We start from the raw sequence: 25,155 nt of genomic DNA, 5'->3' as shown, positions 1-25,155 counted from the left end.
TCTCTGAACATCTGGAGGGAAAGTGGCCCAAGGCAAGGGCAGCAGTAATTGCCAAGGCAGATCCACTTTAGCATGTCTGGGGCCGGGTGACCAAGGGGATAAGGAAATAAGGTGAGAGAGTTGGACGGAGCAGATGACAGAGGGCCTGGCATGCCCTGGCCCGCCCGGAGCCTGGATTTCTAAGTACGGTTTAAGGAGGAGAGTTGAATACGTGATTTGCTTTTTGGAAAGATCAGTCTGGAAGAAGTGTAGACAGTGGGTAATGGGGGAGTGGTCAGAAAGGAGGGAGTGGAGGTCATAGAGACACGATTCACACCCAAGTGATACCCAGACCCCCCCACTACAAGTCACAGTGCCTGGCATAGAAGAGGTGGACGTTCTGAGTGTTAATGGAATGAAGCCCCATGAAGACCTGGAAGTGAAACTCCAGCTCCCCCAGGCATGGATGTCAGTACTCTGCTCTCACAGCAACTCTTCCTCCAGCCACAGGTCACAGCTGGCAAGGCACTTCCTCTTAGCTCTCAGGGACTACTACCTGGCCCCCCCCCCCCCCACCAAGATGTTCTTCTATCCCAAGAGGAAAACAAAAGCGTGTCATTCCAATCCCCCTCCAAAGAAGGACTTACTGTGTGAGCCACAGAGAGGGCCGTAAGCCGATAGCCCCCCAACCATCAGCCCCTTCTGGGATAGCCTCCACTGCAGACAGCCTCCTCCCCCAAGGTCACACCCAGGTAGGGGTGGTCTACATCCCAATGACTACTGAGACAGGAGAATGAAAGTCTGGCCATCTTCTGCTGATGGGCTAATTTAGCCCCAGGACACGCCTAGGGGCAGGCAAACCTGTCCTGGGTTCCTCCCAAGGGATCTCCCTCAGTCCACTCCTGCTTCCTTCCCATCCTTTACACAGGTATTAATCTCAAGGAAACTTCCTAATAAACATCCTGAACATTAAGCTCTGTTTCAGGGTCCGTGACAAGTGCAGCATCTAAATGGGAGGCTCTCTGGGGTACTGTGCAAAGAGCACACCCTTTACTGGATCCTTTCACAGGACAAATATGCCCAGAGCACCTGCCATGTGCCAGGCATGGCGCGGGATGCAAGTTTGCATTCTACCTGGAGAGGCCTTTGGGAAAGCACCAGTTCCAGTGCAGTGTGATCAAGGCAGTACAGGCTGCTCTGGGAATATGAGGGAGGGCTTTGAGTCCCCGGGGAAAGTGATGTCTCCTGATGGATGGGTAAATGCAAGTTAGGCCAATCCGTGAAGTGGGGGTTGGAGGCGTATCTCCAACTGAGCACACAGCATGGGCAAAAGCAAAATGCAGTGGAAATAATCCTGGCCCTGTTCCAGGCTGGCCCCTAGGAGGCCAGGCAGCTTCTGCCTCTGGTTTTCTGGAATCCTGGACCACTGTGTAGAGCGTCCAACCGCCCCACTGGAGATCAAAGCCCAGCCAGCCCCCCCCCCCCCCGCCATTCCAGCCACCAGCAGATGCTGCAAGAAGGAACATGAGCCCTGCCACCGAGCCTCGCGCAAAATGCAGATTCGAGAACCCGTGCTCTTTGGCTACCATCAATTCCTATCCTAAAGCCCTGCATTCCTTTCTTGGAACAAGACTGGCCAGTGTGCCAGGGCCCCGATGCGTGTCTGTTCCTGAGGAGTAGCAGCCCAGGGCCCCACAGAGTCCTCAAGGGGCAACACCTCTTGGCAGCTCCACCCGGGATTCCAGCTGCTCTGGGAGGAGGTCACCCTGAAGAGTCCGGGTCCTGATGCCTGCGAGGATGGTTTTGACAAATGCATAGGAGTTTCTGGGCGACCGAGTTTGGGGAAGGGAGGTATGCTAGCCAGAGGGAAAAGTCTGTATAATTATATGTATCCCAGTATTGTTTGTAATAGCAAAAATTGGAGACAAACTAAATGTCCATTAATGGGAGGCTAGCTACGCCATCTGTGGCCTGTTCACGTGATGAAGGACTCCGGAAGCCTGCAAATGAACTAGAACTCCGTAGATGAAGCCCAGAAACCTAAGGGCAGAGCAGAGAGAAGCCAAGTATAAGTTGCACATTGTATAACATGCTTTCTCAGGTTTAGAAACATGCAGAATAACACTAGATACTGCACAGGAGTCTTTACCTATGTGGCCAGGAAGTAATAAACAGCATTCTCAGAGGAGGACTTACCTCTGGGGAGGCGGGCTCACATAGGGGCCTTCAACTAACTGAAGGCCATTACCATTATTTATGGAATCATTTCTCCCTTAGGCTGGATAGTGGGAACATGAATGGCTATTAGAACACTCTTTATGGGGGCGCCTGGGTGGCTCAGTCAGTTAAGCGTCTGACTCTTGATTTCGGCTCAGGTCACCATCTCACAGTTAGTGACATCGAGCCCAGCGTTGGGCTCTATGCTGGCAGCACAGAGCCTGCTTGGGATTCTCTTTCTCCCTCTCTCCCTGACCCCCCCCCACACGCTCTCCCTGTCACTGTCTCAAAATAAGTAAATAAGCATTAAAAAAAAAAAAAAAAAGAACACTATGTATTTTGGCAATCTGGAATATTTCATTTAGAAATAGATTTATTTCTAAGTATACGTAAAAGCCAGAAGCCTCAGCAGCCTGTGTGGCACAGGAGAGAAAAGAAAAGGATCATGTTTGCCCGGCTCCAGAATTCAAGTTTCACAGGCTTTGCCTGGAGAGGACAGAGCCCCTTCTAAAACAATTGGAAAAGGCAGGTACAGATGCCCCCAGGTATTTGCGGGTAGCAAGCAGCTCGCATCTGCCCAGACCCCATGACCTTTCCTTGCACAGGCCGTGCCCCATGCCCCGATGTCAGCCACTCAGGGCCCACACACACAGGAGGGACTGCTCGTTTTGGGGGTAGGTAGAAAGGAGGTGCCCACCCCAGCTGTCCACATACTGGGAGGGCAGGGCTAGTGGACCTCAGTGATGTCTGATACCAAAAAGCTGTTGATTTTCCTGACTTGGACTCCCTGAAGGGGAGAAGGACTGAGATCCTCCCTGTTATTTTGGGAATACCTACTCTGGGCTGGACACTTCCCACAGTAGCCCTGGGAAGAAGGGGCTGCGGGCCCTTTGGCAGATGGGGAAGGAGGGGCTCCAACAGAGTAAGGGAGCAGCCACAGTTTGCAAGACCACGAGCTAGAAGGAAAAGGCCAAAGGGCCAAGAAGAGGTGCAGACCAGGTGTCTGCCTATCCACCCCTCACTAGAAAAACGCGCGGTCTGCCCCTTGTTCATTTCTCTGGCAGGTTCGCCTAGGTAAGACGCCTCTGCAGAGCTCAGAGGCAGGGATTTCCTCCTGGGGGGAGAGCCTCTCCGGGGAGAGAAGGGACACTGTTACCCCAATAGGCTAGGTGGACAGGGGGTTGCCCAAACACGGGGTGTGCAGCCCCATCAGGCTGAGGCCCGGCCAGCCCTCACTGCTGTTCCCACGGCCCAGACAGAAAATAGAATCGGGCTGGCAGGAGGGAGCCCTTGTAGCCCCAGTCTCTGGCCTGCCAGCCTCTCCTTACAGCACCTCAGGCCTGGAGGCCCGCTGAGGCGCAGCGCCCTACGCAGGGGACCCGGAGGAAGCTCCCACCTGCTGAGCGCTGGCTCTGCATAGGTATTGATGTAATGCATTCAAAGCCCACTGCACCCGTGCAAGTTACAGTGAGATTACCCCAGGAGGGGACACGGGCTCCAAATGCTGCAGTGACTTACCCAAGGCAAGGTGCCTGAGATTCAAGATTGAACCCAAGCCGTCTGACTCTGGACCTCGGTACTGGGTCCTGTTTGGCACAGCCTCTTGACCCCCAGCCTAGACCAGGGTCTGGAATCTCCCAGGCAGGATATTCCTCCCATGTCCTACACCTGACATGGGGACCTCATAGAGAGGCTACTCAAGGGCTGCCAGATTAACCAGATTGACCTAAGCTGCCATGAAACACCGTGGTGGATGCTTCAGATGGAAACTCCCTAGTACAGTCTAGTCCGCAATTAACTAATCTTCTAGGAGTAACATGGAAATGCACACAAATTTCACAAGGTGGTGCCCAGAAAGGATATTCTCCAGGCCCCTTCCACTTGTGTCCTCATCCAACTCTTCAGGCTTAACAGTTCCCATGGGCTCTTACTGCACATGTGTGTCCACAGATTACAGGAAGCACACTAGGGATTTAGAACCATCTAGAGATTTTAGAGCTGGCTAACCCAGGCAGGCTTCCTGGGGGAGGAGAGGATGGGTAATTTGAGCTTCCCCCCAACTCCCCACCCTCCCAAGGGGGGTCGGATTTCTATGGTGAAGGAACAGAAGTGATTCCCCAGGCATAAGCAACAATGTGTGCAAAGGTGCAGAGGGAGGAAACAGTGTGGTTCGCTAGGGTTACAACAGCGGGGAGCCATAGGGCAGACCCCTGGAGTAAGAAGGGGCCAAGGGACAGTAAGCCCCGGTGAACTCTGACTTATGGGGAGTGGACGGGTTGTGTCACCTTGGGCAAGTCACTTAACCTCTCTGTTGCCGATTGCATGATGGACATTTACTGAGGAGTGCTCTTGGGATCAGCAAGCTGTCTGGGAGTGAGTGAGGGTCGGAGTGGGCAGAGGAGTGAGTTAAGCTGTGAGGTCTTCGTGGATCCTGTGGGAGCTCTGGGGCTGGGATGGCCCTCAGAATTGTCCAGAATTTGGGCAAGGGATACATCCCCACTCACCAGTGCCGGTCAGACACAGGTTGCCCCTGGGGAAAGGACATGCCCTTGAGCAAAGTGACTCAGCTGGAGAGGAGTCCTGAAGAGGGACCCAGTAGGTGGCATGAACTGCCATCAGGGGCCTTAGTGCCTTGGCAGGGAGGGGACCTCGGCGGGGCACAGCACCCACCATGCCCTCTGACCTGAGTCTAATTCTTCAGTGGAGAGGATGACACATGGGTGGGGGGGTGCGGAGACAATGCCTGGGGTCTACAGAGTGCCCTCTCCCTCCTTCTGGAAAGCCTTTTCCCTTTCTCAACTGCACATCACCAATCTCGCTTTTAATTACTTCTTGAATGCTCGGAAGTGTGATGGATGTGGAGTAAAACAAAACCCAGGTGCTAGTTTCAATCTGCTGCAAGTAGCAAAGGCCCCAAAATAAGGAGAGTTCAGGGCACCTGGGTGGCTCAGTCGTTTGAGCATCTGACTTCGGCTCAGGTCATGATCTCGCAGTTCGTGAGTTCGAGCCCCACATTGGGCTCTGTGCTGACAGCTCAGAGCCTGGAGCCTGCTTCAGATTCTGTGTCTCCCCCTCTCTCTCTCTGCCCCTGCCCTGCTCACGCTCTATCTCTCTCAAAAATAAAAACATGTAAAAATTTTTAAAAAATAATAAAGAGGGCTTAAATGACATAGACACTTACTTCTCCCTTAAGTCCTAAACGTCTAGAGTTAACACCATCTGACTGGGTACCCCATGAGCCACATGTAGCCTTGGAGCGCTTGAAATATGGCCAGTCTTTTTTTTTTTTTTTTTTTTTTTTTTAAGAGAGAGAACAGGGGATGGGGCCAGAGGGAGAAAGAGAGAGAGAGAGAGAGGGAGAATCTTACCCTCAGCGTGGAGCCTGACACAGGGTGCGATCCCACAACCATGAGGTCATGTCCTGAGCTGAAATCGAGCTGGATGCTTAACCAACCGCATCACCTAGGCACCCCAAAACACAGCAGAGAGTACGGCGCTTCCCCATTATTTGCAGTCAACTGCGGCCGGGAGTACATGATCCTCCTTCTGTGGCATCGTCGGGTCAATAGCAGCCTAACGCTATGACACTGTGCCTGTGTTAGTCACCTCCCTTCGTCTCATCACACTGATCTTTTATCATCTCTCGGCATCACAGGAACAAGCAAGAGTACAGGAAGAATAAGATACTGTGAGGGAGACGGAGAGACCACATTCACATAACTTTTATTACAGGAAGTTGTGTAATTGTTCTATTGTATTATTAGTTGTGAATCTCTGTGCCTCGTCTGTAATGAACTTTACCATAGGTCCGTATGCACAGGAAAAAAGCATGGTGTATGCAGGGTTCAGGTCTATGTGTGGTTTCAGGCATCCACTGGAGATCTTGGAACATACCTCCCTGGATGAGGGGGGGACTATTGTAACACCCCGGTGTTAAAGGTTTTGTATGAATAAAAGAATGCAATATAGCCTGGCAACAATTCTTATACCAATCCTGTAGTAAGTGACAATAATTTTTTTCTTTTAATTTTATTTTTTATTTTTTAAAATTTACATCCAAATTAGCATATAGTGCAACAATGATTTCAGGAGTAGATTCCTTGAGGTCCCTTACCCATTTAGCCCATCCCCCCTCCCACAACCCCTCCTGTAACCCTCAGTTTGTTCTCCATGTTTATGAGTCTCTTCTGTTTTGTCCCCCTCCCTGTTTTTATATTACTTTTGCTTCACTTCCCTTATGTTCATCTATTTGGTCTCTTAAAGTCCTCATATGAGTGAAATCATATGATTATTGTCTTTCTCTGGCTGACTATTTTCACTTAGCATAATACCCTCCAGTTCCATCCACGTCGTTGCAAATGACAAGATTTCATTCTTTTCGATTGCCGAGTAATACACCATTGTGTATATATACCACATCTTCTTCATCCATTCATCCATCGATGGACATTTGGGCTCTTTCCATACTTCGGCTATTGTTGATAGTGCTGCTATAAATATGTGGGTGCGTGCTTCCCTTCGAAACAGCACACCTGTATCCTGTGGATAAATGCCTCGTAGTGCAATCGCTGGGTCGTAGGTTAGTTCTGCTTTTAGTTTTTTGAGGAACCTCCATACTGTTTTCCAGAATAGCTGCACCAGCTTGCATTCCCAGACCATAATTTTTTTAAGTTTAGTTATTTATTTTTGGATGTTTATTTATTTTTGAGAGAGCCCAAGGAGGGGAGGGGCAGAGAGAGAAAGAGACAGAGGATCTGAAGCAGGCTTCGCCCTGACAGCCGCAAGCCCTACATGGGGCTCAAACTCACGACTGCAAGATCATGACCCGAGCTGAACTTGGATGCTCAACCGACTAAGCCACCCAGGTGCCCCAAGTTTATAAATATTTATTTTGAGAGAGAGAGAGAGAGAGAGAGCGAACTGGGGAGGGGCAGAGAGAGAATCCCAAGCAGACTCCGCTGTCAGCATGAGCCCGATGCAGGCTTGAACTCTAAAACCTTGAGATCATGACCTGAGCCGAAATCAAGAGTTAGAGGCTTAACCGACTAAGCCATCCAGGCACCCTGACAGTAATTTTTTTTTTAAATATTTTTAAACATTTATTCACTTTTGAGAGGAAGAGAGAGACAGAGTGCAAGCAGGGGAAGGACAGAGAGAGGAAGACACAGAATCCGAAGCAGGCTCCAGGCTCTGAGCTGTCAGCACAGAGCCCGACACGGGGCTCGAACCCACGGACCGTGAGATCATGACCTGAGCCGAAGTCGGATGCTTAACCGACTGAGCCACCCAGGAGCCCCTGGCAGTATTTTTAATATAGTGAGTCAAATACACTACATTATTAAAACTGATTTCACCTGTTTATTTTTACTTTTTCTGATGTGACTACTAGAAAATTTAAATTTAAATATGTGGTTTGCATTTGTGACTATTCCTATTGGATAGAACTGCTCTAGATCAGAGGCTCTTTTTTTTTTTTTTTAAGTTTATTTATGTATTTTAGAGAGGGTGGGGGAGAGAGAATCCCAAGCAGGCTCCACGCTGTCAGCACAGAGCCAAACACGGGCACTATGTCATGACCCTGAGATCATGACATGAGCCGAAGTCAAGAGTCAGATGCTTTACTGACTGAGCCACCTAGGCGCCCCTAGAAGAGTGGTTCTTAACCAAAAGTGACCTTGGCAGATGGCAATCTCTAGAGGCATTTTCAGTTGTCACACCTTGGGAAGTGGGGTGCTACTGGCATCTAGTGGGTGGAGGCCAGGGAAGCTGCTAAACATCGACAATGCATAGGACAGCCTCCCCCCCCCCCAAAGAATTACCCAGCATAAAATATCAGTAGGGCTCAGGTTGCGAAAACCCTGGTCTAGAGGTAATTAGCCCATGGAGTTCTACAGTTTCAGGAACCTGGCCTTCTTACACCTTCTTTGCCATTCATGCCTTCCACCGGCAAGGTTGTGGCATGGTCTAAAAGGGCTGCCGGAGCTCCAGCCATTATGACAGCATTCTTCCCAGCCACAAAGAGGGAGGGCAGAATAAGGGCATACTTTCTGTCTTCAAGGAAGACGTACATACCCCTTCTGCTTACTCCTCATTGACTGGAACCTAGTCACCTGGCCTCATCTTGCTGTGTGGGAAGCTGAGAAATGCAGTCCTTGGTGGAGGGACACGTGCCCAGCTTAAAATCAGGAGTTTCTTACTGAGGAAGATGGGAGAATGGGTGTGAGGGGGAGACTGGTATCTGCCATGCCTTGCCAGGGGCCCCAGGCAAGGAATATTATTCCCATTTTACAGATGAAGGAACAGAGGCACCTGGGTAAGGGGAGCTGTGCAGACACAGATTAAATGGCAGGCTCAAGCACGCACTGAGGCCTCCTGACTTCAAGTTGTCTCTTCCTCACACCCTGCTACCTTGCAAGCTTGGCTAAATCACAGTTTGGTCCCTTTTTTTTTTTTCCTTAATGTTTATTTATTTTTCAGGGAGAGAGAGAGAGAGAGAGACAGAGCATGAGCAGAGGAGGGGCAGAGAGAGAGAGAGAGAGGGAGACACAGAACCCAAAGCAGGCCCTAGGCTCTGAGCCGTCAGCGTAGAGCCCGACACGGGGCTCGAACTCACAAAGCACGAGATCGTGACCTGAGCTGAAGTCGGACGCTCAGCCGACTGAGCCACCCAGGTGCCCCTCATTTTGTCCTTTGAATCCCATTGGCCGATTGTGCACATTGTCCCCCGCAAGCCCGTGGTGCCAGTTTCTCTGTCAAGAACCTCACTCGCTCTCTCAAGGAAGAGAGTGACTTCTCAGAGATGCTCCTTCAGATTCAGACAAAGTCTGGAGCTTACTTAATAGCGCTGTACCAATCTCAGTTTCTTAGCTTTGACAAATGTACACAGAAGTCTAGGGTGTCAATGGTGGAAACTGGGCAAGCAGGATATGGGAATTGTCTGTGTTAGACTGGCAACTTTTCTGTAAGTCTAAAATTATTCCAAAATAAAAAGAGCCTTAAAAACAAATTCTTCCGGGGCGCCTGGGTGGCTCAGTCGGTGAAGCATCTGTCTGACTCTTCATTTTAGCTCAGGTCGTGATCTCACGGCACGTGGGTCGAGCCCCACATCGGGCTCCACACTGAGAGCACAGAGACTGCTTGGGATTCTCTCTTTCTCTCTCTCTCTCTCTCAAAATAAGTAAAAATACACCTTTCAAAATTAAAAAAAATAGTAAGTCCCTCTTCGGAATTGAAATAGTCAAATTGATACATTTGGGCAGGAGTGTTTTGGTTTTCTTAAAGCAAAGCTCGTCTCCACCACTAACATTTATCATTCACCAAACAGCCCAGACAGGCGGATATGTCCTAACACATAACTAGTGTACTTCAGCCCTTAGCGTGTTCCGAGAGGTGGATGGGAACATAATGCTTCCGAGCTTGCCTGGTTCTCACAAATGGTCCTGTATACACCCTTGTGCCCATTTTACAGATGAGACCGTAGAGGTCTGAGACATCGGGTGACCTGCACAGGGGCTCATGGCTAACAACCAGAGGAGCTTGGATATGAGCCCCAGTCCCTCCCACTCCAGAGACGCGCTGCCTTCTACCGACTCTCCTCTCTCTATCTAGATTCTCCCACCAGTCCTTTGGGCCATCAAGTCTCCTCATTCTGATGAGAAATCCCCTACTCCCCGTTCAGCGAGTTGCCCTGGGCAGGGTCAGCCTTTTGGCTGGCCTTCTGACCCTTCTAATAGAGATGCTTTCTTGACTTTGTAAGGAAGTCCCACGAACATGCCACAACGCCAATGTCATTGGCTGGCACTTTTGGCACAGTGCCTTGTGTCCAGGGACCGGACAAGAGTCCTGTCATCTGCTCTATGCCCCCTTCTGCCAACGTCCCCGGTTCCAAGTGCCAGCCTCTGCAGGGAGGCCGGATCTGGTGCCTCTTTGCCAGGGGGCTGTTAGTCCAGAGAAATGGGGAAAGCAAGCAGTGGCACTCAGAGAGCCCCTCCCACAGGCACAGACGAGGTGTTGACACCCCACTCCCCACCCCTGCTCATGATGGCCTTGAACTCTCGCAATGTCTTAGGGAGGTGGATGGCATCACACCCACTTCACTGATGAGAAAACCAAGGCTCAGAGCTTCAGCCACTTGCTTAAACTTGTACAGCTGGAGTCTGGATGGGGCTCGGGGTTTCTGGACAGAAAGCACTGGGCTAGAAGGAGAGTACCTGGCTGGGACCTGAGTCAGGTTGGCTCCTCAGGGAGGCTGGAGATGTCCGACAGGTTGTGGAGCCTTAGCTCCTGAGAGAAAGAAGCAGGACTCAGACTCCGAGAACTTTCTTATCCCCCTGCTCTCCTTAGACAGGCTGTCCCTACTGCCTCTGTGCATTTACACCCTGGAGTCTCCTGTCTGAGGGGCTCTCTCCCTCCTACGCATACATCCCCACCGTGCTCCAGAGAGGATGGACCTACCATTGTGTCTGTCACTGTATCTTCCAGAAACCCTCCACACTGGGAGAGAAGACTTCTTTTTTTAGGTCATAAGTGCACAAAGACAAATAGAGTGGGAAGAGATGGCAGCCACGAGGGTTTGGGATCTGGAAAGCAGATGGTTGAGGCCATCTGACCCTTCTAATAGAGATGCTTTCTTGACTTTGTAAGGAAGTCCCACGAACATGCAACAATGCCAATGTCGTTACAAAATTGCCAATGGCCAAGAGCCAGTACTGATGGTCAGAAGCATCCTAATTTTTTTTTTTAATTTTTGACGTTTATTTGAGACAGAGAGAGAGACAGAGCGTGAGCAGGGGAGGAGCAGAGAGAGAGGGAGACAGAATCGGAAGCAGGTTTCAGATCTGAGCTGTCAGCACAGAGCCAGACGCGGGGTTCAAACCCCCAAACCGTGAGCTCAAGTGTGACATTCAACCGTCTGAGCCAACCAGGCGCCCCCAGAAGCACCCTAATTTTAGAGACATGGAAACATGAAAAAGTTATGTGTCTTGAATCAATGAAATGTACTGGCTTTACACAGCGGTGAATCCTACCATGTTAAGGCCTGATGTTAAAAAAACGACATTTCCCAGCCTCCCTTGCAGACTATGACCTAGTTCCCACCCATGAGATACACCCATCGAAGGCTCTGATTTGGACTTGACAAGAAAGTTGGACAAGGAGTGACAGGCTGGGCGGAGGTCATCCATTTTCCTGGAATGGGTGGCGACAGAAAAAGTTAATTTTCTGAGACTGATCGGACCAAATAAGCCACATTGCTTCTGAGAGCATTGCCTTCATTTGTTTCTCCATCCCTTCTAACAATTCTGCAGGAAATAGATTCCTTTTGGTCCCAGCTTGTTAGGATTGCCCACCTGAAATATCTTTTCTTTCCTTATTTGTTAACAAAACCCAGATTTTGTTGGCTCTTAGCAACTTGTGCCCGGCTAACGACTCCATTTCCCAGAGACCCTCAAAGAGAGAGCTAACCACATGACTAAGTTCTGGCCAATGAGATGTAAGTTGAAGTTGGTGGGTGGGGCTTTTGGAGAAACTCTTCGGACGGTGAGCCGACCTCAGTCCGGCTAACAAGGTCATGTCTCTTCCGCGGGGTGGCGTGGGCCAGCTCTTCAAAGCTGGAGTTTCGTTTATTATTGTTAATTGTGACCATAGGACACCTACTCAAGGTGGTGAGATTTTGTCTTCAGAACAAAATCACCTTAAGATGCATATTTGGAATTATGGTAAGACAACAAAGATAGGGAACCTTAGGTCCCCTGCTGCCTATTGATAACCCCCCAGCGGGCGGGGAATGCTCATTCTCAGCTCGGTACACGCGTTTGGACCTAATGTCTTTGTGCCTGAACCACAGTCAGCGGTAGAAGGAATCGCTGGGCACAAATTCACAGAGTGCGTCTGCAGCTAATGTCATGCAAGAAATACACGACAGGCTAGACTCTGAGTTTATTGCCTCGCCTTTTCTTCCAGGTAGATTATTAATTAGCTGACCGCAAAACTGAGTCTTATTTTGGATTTGCAGGGTTTGTCATTGAATAATAATTAATGTCCTTAACTAAGTGAGGTGGTGGATATGTTAATTATGGTGATTTGGGTGATCATTCCACAGTGTGTATGTATACCAGATTATTACTTTGTATTCTTTAAATATATACACTTATGTTTGTCAATTACTCCTCAATAATGGCGAGGGGGGAAATGGATGTCTGTCTTAGGTAAAACTATTTATAACTTGACAGATTCTAATTTTCCATCTAGTTCACCCTACATCCGTTTGGTACCTTCAGAAGCTGATTTGGTTTTCCTGATGGTCCTATTTCTTAGTGTTTTCAATTGGAATAATCCTGCTTGATGAAGTTTTAAATTACTATTAGAAGTTTCTTTTCTTCAAATTTATTTTTGAGAGAGGGCGAGAGAGCGGGGCAGACAGAGAGGGAAAGAGAGAGAGAATCCCAAGCAGGCTCCACACCCTTAGTGTGGAGCCTGACTCGGGGCTCGATCTCACGAACCGTGAGATCATGACCTGAGCTGAAATCAAGAGTCAGACACTTAACCGACTGAGCCATTCAGGCGCCCCACTACTATAAGCTTCTTTGTGGATTAAGTGTTCTTTCACATTTGTTTCGATAGGCCACTGCCTCCCCCACACCGAATATAGCATTTTTCCACATTATATTCTGTTGAATCGAGTACTGAAATCTGAGTATCATCTTTCCCACCTAAAAGTGGCTCAATGCTCATAGAAATATATATATATTTTTAAGTTTATTTATTTATTTTGAGAGAGAGAGAGAGAGAGCGAGAGCACATACACGCTGGTGCATGAGCAGAGGAGGGGCAGAGAGCGAGGGAGACAGAGAATCCCAAGCAAAGAATAAGGGGAGGGAGAGCTGAATCAGTTAACCAATCTCCTTTGCCCTTGCCTTTTGCTCCTCCCTGCTGCCTTGAAGGCAGCTGTGAAGGCCGGCGCTCAGGCAGCCATCTTGTGAAGGCTAAATGTCCATTTTAATGCCGTCTTAGCAGAAATACAAAAGGAGCCTACGTCCCTAAAAACCTCATGAAGACACCATTTCAGTCCTGGATTGCGGATCAAATCTTCATTGATGTTATTAATTGATCCTAATCTGATACCTCAGAGTGAGGACTGCAAGTTACAGAATCTAAAGTTTTGGAATCGGCCTAATGGAGAGGGTCAGGTTTGGGGCTGTAAAGGTACAGATGCGAGAGGCTGGAAGACTGAGAGTTGTTACCTTTAGGCATGTGGTAGTGAAATATTTGGCCGAATCGTTGCCTGTGATGCTTTGGAAACCGGACTCTGTGCCACCAAGGCAGTAGGTCAGGGCACATGGTTGGAAAGGGGGCAGAATGTTGGCATATGTAGGCCCAGTTCCTTCTGACTGCTTTGAACTACGTGCTGCAAGAAAGAGAAAACCCAGGCGAGAGCCAGCTGGTCAGAGATGAGGGAAACACCACTCTGCCTGCAGCCTGAATTCTGAATGTTTAGTTTGAAGAGAGAGAGAGAGAGACAGAGTGCAAGCGCACACACGTGAGTCGGGGAGAGGCAGAGAGGGAGGAGGACAGAGGATCCCTGGTGGGTTTCGAGCTGACAGCAGCGAGCTGGACGCAGGGCTGGAGCTCACGGAGTGTGAGATCATGACCTGAGCCGAAGTTGGACGTTCAACCGACTGAGTCACCCAGGCGCCCCAATTTTTAAAAAAAAAAAAATTTTTTAAATGTTTTTATTTATTTTTGAGACAGAGAGAGACAGAGCATGAGCAGGGGAGGGGCAGAGAGAGAGGGAGACACAGAATTCAAAGCAGGCTCCGGGCTGTCAGCACAGAGCCCGACGCGGGGTTCGAACCCACAGACTGTGATATCATGACCTGAGCTGAGGTCGGACGCTTCACCGACTGAGCCACCGAGGCGCCCCTAAACTTTTTTTTTTTTTAATATTTATTTATTTTTGACAAAGAGAGAGACAGAGCATGAGTGGTTGAGGGGCAGAGAAAGAGGGAGAAACAGAATTCGAAGCAGGCTCCAGGCTCCGAGCTGTCAGCCCAGCTCGAACCCACAGACTGTGAGATCATGACCTGAGCTGAGGTCGGACGCTTAACCGACTGAGCCACCCAGGCGCCCCGCCCCAATTTTTTTTTTTAAATATACAGCCTGAATTCTCAATTGATTGAGGGTCCTGTAATTTGGATACTTGTACAGTTGAATTCAGTTGCTCCCTTCCGCAGGGAGTGCAGCGAAATGAACGCGAAGCAACTTTAGCAGAGCATGAGAAAATGCACCTTCCTTCGAGCCTTTTCAGTTTCCTTCCAGTGAAGACAAAGTAGTTTTCTGCCAGAGGACTTGGAAAACCCACCGGGAAAATCAGATTACGGGTGAACCTTCCCTCCCAAACTGATTGTTTTAAATGACCTCAAGGCAGGGGCACAGGGGGCTGGGCCAAGGAGGAGGGGCCACAGGGGAAGGACTGAGCCAGCACAGAGGTCAACAGATCAGGGCCCGCATCGTTCAGACTTTTTAAAAAGCCCATTGCGGTAAGTGTAATCTTGGGGAGAAGGGTCCAGAATATATTAAGCATTCCCATAAATCAATGAGAATAAGAAAAACCTTTCAATTGAATGATAGGCAAAGGAAGTGAGGCAGCATTGCCCAGGAGAAGAAACACAGATGGCCCTTCAACGTATAAAAACATCACTGAATCTAATTAGTAGTCGGGAAAGTAACAATTTACACGGCAAGAAAATTTAACAGCCTGGGGGACAATGTTTTTTTTTAAGTTTATTTATTTGTTTTGAGAGAGAGAGAAGGAAAGTGGGGGTAGGGGAAGAGAGACGGAGAGAGATAGAGAGAGAGATAGAGAGAGAGAGAGAGTCCCAAGCAGGGTCTGTGCTGTCAGGGTAGAGCCCAACAAAGGGCTCGATCTCACGAACCGTGAGATCGGGACCTGAGCTGAAATGAAAAGCAGGTTGCTTCACCAGCTGAGCCCCCCGGGCGCCCCAGCCCGGAAAAAAATTTAGAGTCAGAAAACACTGAGTGTTGGGTGGGATGTGGAACAGGGCAGAGGGTGGTAGGAACCTGCAAACCGCTGTAGAGGAGGGTGGCAGGAAACAGTTAAATTTGTACTCATCCCACTCCCCAGCAGTTGCCCGTAAGTATTTTTCCCTGCAGAAATTCTTGAACTCGTGCACCAGAACTCGGTCACAAAAAAGCCTTGGGAGGGGGCAGCAGTGTTCATAAAAACTAGGAGTGGGGCACCTGGGGGGCTCAGTCGGTTAAGCGCCCAACCCTTGATTCGGGCTCGGGTCACGTGTCACAGTTCATGGGTTCAAGCCCCGAGCTGGGCTCCGTGAGTGCAGAGCCTGCTTGGGATTCTCTCTCTCCCTCTCTCTCTCTGCCCCTCCCTCCCTCGCTCTCTCCCTCACACCCACACACACAACGTAAACAAATAAAACCTCAAAGAACAAAAATGTCTGTGATACCACATGCACTCTTCGACGTAGGACACATCTCGCAAGAAAAACAACACAAAAGGCCGTGGGGAGGCAAGTTTCTGGATTGGGGTGACTCACACATGGAGCTGACCAGAGGAACAGCAGCCTCCAAGTAGAGTGCGTTACCATGCCGCCAAAAATTAGAAAACGGAAGGCTTGCCATAGGGTCTCGCACCAACAGGAAGCAGCTGTTAGGGCCCTAAGCACGGTTCCTGGGAGGGACATGTCCCCGGTGTCCACAGCAGCCGTGAGGGTGGAGGACGAGGGCTTCTGAAGACGCTCACAGAGGTCAGAACCCGGCCCGAGGAGGAGATTAGGCGGACACTGCTAGGCCCCCACCCGTAGAAAATCCCCTGTCTTCCTTATTTCCCAAACCCTAATTTTGTTCGGGGAACAATGTCTCACTACAACAAAAACCGCGTGCAGCAGCCTTTCTGACAAATGGCATAACCGTGTGACAAGGTTCTGGCCCGCGAAGTGAAAGGAAATTTGAGTGGCACTTTAGGGAAGGCTTCTGAGAAGGAAATCTTACTCCGCTTGCAAATGCCTGTTCGCCCTGGCCTGTGCTCTGTGTCTGGATCAAAGAAGTGAATGATGGAGCAGCAGCGGATACTTTGTGACCATGAGGTATTCTTTTTTTTTTTTTTTAATTTTTTTTAATGTTCATTTTATTTTTGAGAGAGAGAGAGAGAGGCAGAGCATGAATGGGGGGGGGGGGCAGAGAGAGAGGGAGACACAGGATCCGAAGCAGGCTCCAGGCTCTGAGCTGTCAGCACAGAGCCCGACACGGGCGAGATCCCCCGAACCGCGAGATCATGACCTGAGCCGAAGTTGGCTGCTTAACCGACTGAGCCCCCCAGGCACCCCAGGACTCTATCTCTTAAAGGGAGGAATATCGGGGCGCCTGGGTGGCGCAGTCGGTTAAGCGTCCGACTTCAGCCAGGTCACGATCTCACGGTCCATGAGTTCGAGCCCCGCGTCAGGCTCTGGGCTGATGGCTCAGAGCCTGGAGCCTGTTTCCGATTCTGTGTCTCCCTCTCTGTCTGCCCCTCCCCCGTTCATGCTCTGTCTCTCTCTGTCCCAAAAATAAATAAACGTTGAAAAAAAAATTTAAAAAAAAAAAAAAAGGAAGGAATATCAAAGATTTTATGGATGTATTTTAAAACCACAACTTAAGGACAAGACCAAGTGTATTTTTGTTTCATTATAAAACTACTTCTCTTCTGACATCAAATTACTGATACCAATTGGCCGGCCTACAATTTCATTTCATTCTGACGCTAACTGCCCGAGTTAGCACAGACTCCACAGGTTAAGGGCAAAGTTGTCCACCTCAGAAGCTTCCATGTCAGATGTCAGCTGCAAGTCTCAGGGGCCACTTGCACTTCTGACTGACCAGTTAAAAATGTGGGGGTTCCCACGTTCCCCTCAGCTTTCGTACCTCACACTACAACAGTTCACTGGAACTCAGTGAAGGCACCAAACTTATGATCACAGTTTTCTTATAAAAGATACAACTCCTGGGGCGCCTGGGTGGCGCAGTCGGTTAAGCGTCCGACTTCAGCCAGGTCACGATCTCGCGGTCCGTGAGTTCGAGCCCCGCGTCAGGCTCTGGGCTGATGGCTCAGAGCCTGGACCCTGTTTCTGATTCTGTGTCTCCCTCTCTCTCTGCCTCTCCCCCGTTCATGCTCTGTCTCTCTCTGTCCCAAAAAAATAAACGTTAAAAAAAAAATTTTTTTTAAATAAAAGATACAACTCCTGGGGCACCTGGCTGGCTCAGTTGGTAGAGCATGTGATTCTTGATCTTGGAGTCATGAGTTCGAGCCCCTTGTTGGGCGCAGAACTTCCTTAAAAAAAAAAAAAAAAAAAAGGATACAACTCAGGAAAAGCCAAGTGAAGGAGACACATAGGGCAACGTCTGGCAGGGTCCCCTGTGCACAGCCTCCATGCCCTAACCCCACGAAGTTAGGCCACACCACCCTCCCAGCACATCAGTGTGTTCACCAACGAGGAAGCTCCTTGAGCCTTGGATATCCTGAGTGTTACTGCAATCTTTTGCATCATTGGCCGTTTGAGCTCAGTCTGGAGCCTTCAAGAGATTGTGGGGTCAGGCTGAAAATTCCAACCCACTACTCACCTGCTCGATCTTTCTGAGGGAACCAGTTCCTTCCTTTGGAACTGAGGACCTAGTTAGCGTACCTAATTAGCATAAACTCAGTTATGGTGGAACGGGACTTGTTATAAATAAAAGATGCTCTTATCACTCAAGAAATTCCAGGGGCGCCTGGGTGGCGCAGTTGGTTAAGCGTCCGACTTCAGCCAGGTCACGATCTCGCGGTCCGTGAGTTCGAGCCCCGCGTCGGGCTCTGGGCTGATGGCTCAGAGCCTGGAGCCTGTTTCCGATTCTGTGTCTCCCTCTCTCTGCCCCTCCCCCATTCATGCTCTGTCTCTCTCTGTCCCAAAAATAAATAAACGTTGAAAAAAAAAAAAAGAAATTCCAAGCGTTTTTGAAACTCTGTGCCAGGAACTGGGGGGAGGGGGGAAGACCAGATATATTCTTTTTTTTTTTAATCTTTATTTATTTTTGAGAGACAGAGTGCAAGTAGGGGAGGAACAGAGGGAGAGGGAGACACAGAATCCGAAGCAGGCTCCAGCTCTGATCTGTCAGCACAGAGGCTCATGTGGGGCTTGAACTCATGAACCTTGAGATCATGACCGGAGCTGAAATCGGCTGCTTAACTGACTGAGCCACCCAGGAGGCCCTCATCATGGAATTTTAATCCTACACATTCAGTGAGGCAAAATTTTCAGTAAAGATAGAGGTAATTAAATAAATAGGTCCGAGAAAACATTTCAGTAGTAGCCTAATTAATAAATACAGGCTTCCTGTATGAACTCATGAAGATGTAGAAGTCAAGGGTGTAGGAGTGCAAAACCAAAAGTTATCCTTAGCACTCAGTTCCTGCAAAGACTTTTTAGAAAAAGTGAGAAAGCAGGGGTACCTGGGTGGCTCAGTCAGTTGGGTGTTTGACTTCAGCTCAGATCATGATCTCACGGTACATGGGTTCAAGCCCCACATCGGGCTCTGTGCTGACAGCTCAGAGCCTGGAGCCTGCTTCGGATCCTGTGTCTCCCTCTCTCTCTGCCCCTCCCCAGCGCATGCTCCAACTCTCTCTCTTTCTCAAAAGTGAATTAAACATCAACAAAATTTTAAGGAAAAGGCAGAAAATAAACACTAAGTGGTCAATCAAAATTAGTCCTTAACTCTCACATTTTGTGGTTCATTTTAAGAATTGTCCAATAGGGGTGCCTGGATGGTTCAGTCAGTTAAGCGTCCAACTTCAGGTCAGGTCATGGTCTGTCGATCTGTGAGTTCGAGCCCCGTGTCAGGCTCTGTGCTGACAGCTCAGAGCCTGGAGCCTGCTTCAAATTCTCTGTCTCCCTCCCTCTCCACCCCTTTCCCGCTTGTACTCTGTCTCTCTCTCTCAAAAATAAATAAATGTTAAAAAAAAGTGACCAATAATTTAGCAAGAATGAATGGTATTATTTTTGAGTTTGCAACTTTAATTTTTAGCTTCTTATTTTTTTAAAGATTTTATTTGTAAGTAATATGTGCACTCAATGTGGGGCTCAAACTCACAACCCTGAGATCAAAGGCACACACTACACTGAGCCAGCCAGGAGCCCCAAATTTGCAACTTTTAAAAGCATTCTGCAATATTTGGGCGGAAGATGTCAATGCTTTTTATAACAGTCTCTATGTTCCAGTCTTCTAGAGCAAATCAGAATAATTTAGGGGTGCCTAAGTGGCTCAGTCGGTTGAGCGTCCGACTTCGGCTCAGGTCATGATCTCGCGGTCCATGAGTTCGAGCCCCGTGTCGGGCTCTGTGCTGACACTCGGAGCCTGGAGCCTGTTTCGGATTCTGTGTCTCCTCTCTCTGCCCCTTCCCCGCTCATGCTCTGTCTCTCGCTGTCTCTCAAAAATGAATAAATGTTAAAAAAAAAATTTTTTTAAAGAATAACTTAGACACAGGGCCAGGAGTACATCAGATCTGAGATACAGGAGCCTAGGAAGCCCTTTTTTCTTTTAAGTGACAGTAGCCCAGAAAAAGGAAAGTGGCCACAGGTGCGGTAACCGACTGCTCCCCATCCCCTAATATCTCCAACCTCTCGCTGTACACATGGATCTCCAGAAGGCAGAATACATTTTTCCTGTGGCGGGGTGAATCCACGTGACCGAGTTGTGGCCAATAGGATGTGCGGGGAAGTGACATGTGTCGTTACTGAGGCATGCCCTTAAATACTGGGGCATCTGTCCTTCCCTGCTTCCTCCATGCTGTGCTTGGACACATGTTGGCAGGCACTACGTCCTGGATGATAGGCGGTCCAGACGCTATGGGCTGTGCAGCGGGATGCTGGAAGCAGCCTCATTTCAGATGACTGTGCAGCCACAGCCAGCCCTCCGGCAGGTAGCGGTGGGAGGGGGGAGGGGGGCGGCGGGACTTCTGCACAAGAAGGGCATCAACTCCACCTTCTATAAGCTGTTATTTTTTGCTTCTGTCACCTGCAACATGTGCAAAAGTAAAGCCATTTCACTTTTTTGGTAATTTTTTAATGTTTATTTATTTTTCAGAGAGAGAGAGAGAGAGAGAGACAGAGCACGAGCAGGGGAGGGGCAGAGAGAGAGGGAGACACAGAATCCGAAGCAGGTGAGATCGTGACCTGAGCCGAAGTCAGACGCTTAACTGACTGAGCCACCTGGGCACCCCAAGCCGTTTCATTTTCGAATGAAGATTTTTTTTTTCTTAAAGCAGCTTTAGGTTTACAGTAAAATGAATATTTTGTAAAATGGCAATTAGTTAATAAAATACAAAATAAATTAATAAATGTCAGCCCTTAATCCTACTGCTCAGGGTAAGTGGGGTACAGAATTGAACATGGCCCCCAGATTTCCACTTGAGTGTAAGTGAATGTGACCTAATCACGTGAGCCCTTTAAATCTGGGTGTAGCCACGGGAGACCAAGGAAATGAGAGAGATTTGAAGCCGCAACAGGTGCTGTCTGGTTGGTCTCGGGGAAGCAAACTTCCGTGTTGTGGAGAGGGCTACGGGGCAGGACAGGCGACGGGAGAGGGCAGCCCTGAGGGCTGAGAGCAGGGGTGTTAGTCCTGCAACCACAAGGAATTGAACTCTGCCAACATCTGTGTGAGCTCAGGAAGAGGACCTGAGCTCCACAAAGGAATGTGGCCCAGCTAACATGTTGATTTCAGCTTTACTAGACCCTGAGCTGAGGACACATGACCCGAGACTGGACTCTCGATCGTGGAGACCGAAATAATACACGTGTGTTGCCTAGAGCTGCTTGCTCATGGGAATTGGTTACGCAGCCGTCGAAAGCTATTACGGTAAGCATGGTGTGTTTATTTCCTATATGAAAACATACAAAATAAACCTGGGCTCATATAATGGAAACTCTTTTACAAATGGCTTTTGTCATTTAATATGTCATAAGCATTTTCTCATATCACTAAATATTTGTCTAGAGCCACAGTATTTGTCTAGACCTCCAGTAACCACACAGAGTATGGGCGTATCATCATTTAGATCCCAGTCGCATGTTTTTTTTCTTTTCAACGTTTATTTATTTTTGGGACAGAGTGAGACAGAGCATGAACGGGGGAGGGGCAGAGAGAGAGGGAGACACAGAACCGGAAACAGGCTCCAGGCTCTGAGCCATCAGCCCAGAGCCCGACGCGGGGCTCGAACTCCCGGACCGCGAGATCGTGACCTGGCTGAAGTCGGAAGCTTAACCGACTGCGCCACCCAGGCGCCCCCCCCAGTCGCATGTTAAATCACATTCTTGTATATGTATCTGTGGACCCTTGTCCCATGATTTTGTTAGGGGATTGTCCTGTAAAACAGAATTCTTTTGTGTTTGTTTTTTTTTCAAATTTTTATTTGAATTCCAGTTAGTTAACATATAGTGTAATGCTGTATTCTGGAGTGGCATTTAGGGATTCATCACTTACGTATAACGCCCAGTGCTCATCACAACAAGTGCCCTCCTGATACCCATCACCCGTTAACCCCGCCCCCACCCATCTCTCTCCATCAATCCTCAGTTGGTGCCTTATTGCAAAGGGTCTCTTATGGTTTGTTTCCCTCTCTCTCTTCCCGCCCCCCCACCCTGTTCCCACATGTACATCTGTTTTGTTTCTTAAATTCCACATATGAGTGAAGTCATAGGGTATTTGTCTTTCTCTGCCTGACTTATTTCACTTAGCGTAATGCACTCTAGCTCCATCCACCTTGTCGCAAATGGCAAGATTTCACTTAAGCCACGTGGTTTGCACTTGAAGATTTCTCCTTCGTCGAGCTGAATTGTCCCTTAGAAAGGCTGTACCGGTTTACACTGCCACAAGCAGGGTGTAAGAGTGCCCCCTTGCACACTCCCTCACGCCCCTTCCCATCGGCTACCAGTTTGATAGCTTCGTTTTTAAAATGGAACTCTTGTGTGTGTTTATGTGTCATATGTGTTGACACACACATGTTGTGCCTGGATTGTGCTGACGCAATCCAGACAATGGGATATGTCTGGATCCTACAGTGAGGTCAACTCCTTCCAAAAGGGGGGTTTTCCGGGGTGCCTGGGTGGCTCAGTCGGTTGAGCGGCCGACTTCGGCTCAGGTCACGATCTCACACTCCGTGAGTTCGAGCCCCGCGTCAGGCTCTGGGCTGATGGCTCGGAGCCTGGAGCCTGCTTCCGATTCTGTGTCTCCCTCTCTCTCTGACCCTCCCCCGTTCATGAAGGTAGACCTTCATTTTCTTTTGGTGGGAACCTGGCAATTATTTCACTAAATGCCCTTTTCTCTCCTCAGTAAAACTGTAGACTCTTTGAAGGCAGGATTTCTGCTTTTGTCCCTTCTGATCTTTCTTGGCAATTAACTCAGGGCTGAATTTCCTCAATGAAACTGTGGTGTGCTCTTGGCGCAGAAACTCCTAGGGGTATACGTTGAAATATCTCCCTGCGGTTTTAATTTGCATTTCACTGGTCACTAATGAGGGTGAGCACCTTTTCTTGGCTCTCATTTGGATATTCAGTTTTGTAAACTGGTAGCCTATGACCTACTTGTCTTCTAGTGTCTTTCTTTTTGGTTTACAAGAGTTTTATTCTATAGGTTTTGATATCGAGCCCTTTGGTGGTTAAACTTTCCCACTGTCTAACTTACTTTTTCAGTGTGTGTGTGTGTGTGTGTGTGTGTGTGTGTGTGTGTGTGTGTTTTAAGATTTTTATGTTTAAGTAATCTCTACACACAGTGCAGGTATAGAACCAACAACCCCAAGATCAAGAGTTTCATGCTCTACTGACTGAGCCGGCCCGGAGCCCCACTTTTCACGGTTGTAATGATTCTTTTGATGAGTAGCAATTGATGTTTTTGAATCAGTGTTTCAGTCCGTTTCCTTATGACAGTTTCTCTTTGTGTCTTATTTAAGAAATCTCCTCTACCCCGAGGTCATGAAGAAATTCTCAATGATCTTCTCAAAGATATTTTGTTTTGCCTTTCATGTGTAGGTCTAAATCCCCCTAGAATTCATTTATGTGCATGGTGTGAGGTGGGGGTCAAGTTTCTCTTTCTCCACATGTGTATCTGGTGGGTCCAGTCCATCTATTGACAATACTTGCCTTTTCCCACTGCTTTGCAGTACACCTTTGCCATAAATTAAATGTCCGACTATGCCTGGGTCTCTTTCTGGTCTCTGTATTTGTCCTCTTCCTGTTTGTCTATTATGCAGACTACCACATGATCTTAATTATTGTGAGCTTTCTTAAAAATTCTTGATTTCTGAAAGAACAAATTCTCCTACCTTTTTCTTTTCCTTTTCTTAACATTATTTTAATGTGTATTTATTTTTGAGAGAGAGACAGAGCGTGAGTAAGGGAGGGGCAGAGAAAGAGAGACACAGAATCCAAAGCAAGCTCCAGGCTCTGAGCTGTCAGCACAGAGCCCATGGGGCTGGAACCCATGAACCATGAGGTCAGGACCTGAGCCCAAGTTGGACATTTAACTGACTAAGCCACCCAGGTGCCCCTATCTTTTTCTCTTCTTAAGCCTCTTGGCGATTTTTGTCCTTTTGCATTTCCAGATACAGTTTGAAATCAGCTTTTTCAAGATATATAAAAAATACTTGGAAATTTTATTAGAATTTTGTTGAATATGTAGATCATTTGGGGGAGAATTCACAACTTTATAATGCTGTATCTTCCAATGAACATCTCTCTCCATTTAGTTAAATATTCATTTTTCCCAAGAATATTCGTATCGTTTTTAAAGAAGTCTTGTCCATTTTTTTTTTTAGGTTTGTGTCTAGGTACTAACAATTTTTATTCTGTTGTAAGCAGTATCTATTTAAATTTTTCATTTTCTGTTTGCTGTTGACCTAGAGATGTGGGGTTTTTTTCTACTGAATTTTGTCCAGCAGTTTTGCTGAACTTACTATTAATTCAAACAATTTATCTGTAAATTGTTTGGATTTCCTGTCTACATAGTCATTTCATCCTCAAATTGTGACAGTTTTATATCTTCCTTTCCAATCGTTATGACTTTAATCTCTTTTTGCCTTGACTTTCTACATGTAGGTCTTTTCAGGGCTGTAATGCGACATTCCCTGGAGGTAGCAATCACGTGCGCCCTTGCTTTGTACCAGATCGCAAAGGGAAAGCTGTCAACATCTCGTCATTAAGTATGATATTTGCCCTAAGTTTTTAAGGCAACCTTGATCAGATTAAGAAAGTTTCCTTCTATTCTGAGTTTTCGAAAAGTATGTTTAACATCACGAATGGATGTTGCGTTTTATCAAATGCTGTTTCTATATCTATTAAAGTGATCATGGGTTTTCCTCATACTCTATTCATGTAATGAATTTCATTGGTTTTCTCATGTTAAGCCAACCTTGGAGTAAACACTACTAGACATTGTATGTTGCAAGCTGCAGTTTGCTAATACTTTGCTTAGGACTTTTGCGTCTATGTTAATGAGTGAGATCGGCCAGTAACTTTCCTTTCTCGTAATGTCTTCTCGGGTTTGGTATCCAGGTTAGGCTGACCTGATCAGGTCTCATTCTGTTTTCCAGCAGAGTTCGTGCGGGGCTGGCATTTTTTTCTTCCTTACGTGTTTGGTGAAATGCACAAGCGCAGCCCTCTGGTCTTGGAGTTTCCTTTTTCTTTCTTTTTTTTTTTTAATGTTCATTTATTTTTGAGAGACAGCGAGAGAGCGAGAGCACAACTAGGGGAGGGGCAGAGAGAGAGGGAGACACAGAATTCAAAGCAGGCTCCAGGCTCCGAGCTGTCAGCACAGAGCCTGACACAGGACTCGAACTCATGGACTGAGAGATCATGACCTGAGCCAATGGTGAACGCTCAACGGACTGAGCCACCCAGGCGCCCCTATATATTCTGGATAGAAGCT

General features: G+C 48.1%; 1 protein-coding gene across 1 annotated transcript in view; it reads right to left on the bottom strand.

The window, feature by feature from the left end:
- TFCP2L1 (transcription factor CP2 like 1) overlaps positions 1-25,155 on the bottom strand; it is a 95,509-nt gene that overhangs the window by 57,399 nt on the left and 12,955 nt on the right. The gene's annotated exons all lie outside the window — the stretch shown is intronic.

This window comes from Herpailurus yagouaroundi, unplaced genomic scaffold, assembly GCF_014898765.1.
Source record: "Herpailurus yagouaroundi ecotype Mexico unplaced genomic scaffold, PumYag 140, whole genome shotgun sequence".
Classification (NCBI taxonomy): Eukaryota; Metazoa; Chordata; class Mammalia; order Carnivora; family Felidae; genus Herpailurus; species Herpailurus yagouaroundi.
The sequence above is the reverse complement of the archived record's forward strand: the minus strand, read 5'-3'. Positions and strand labels throughout refer to the sequence as shown.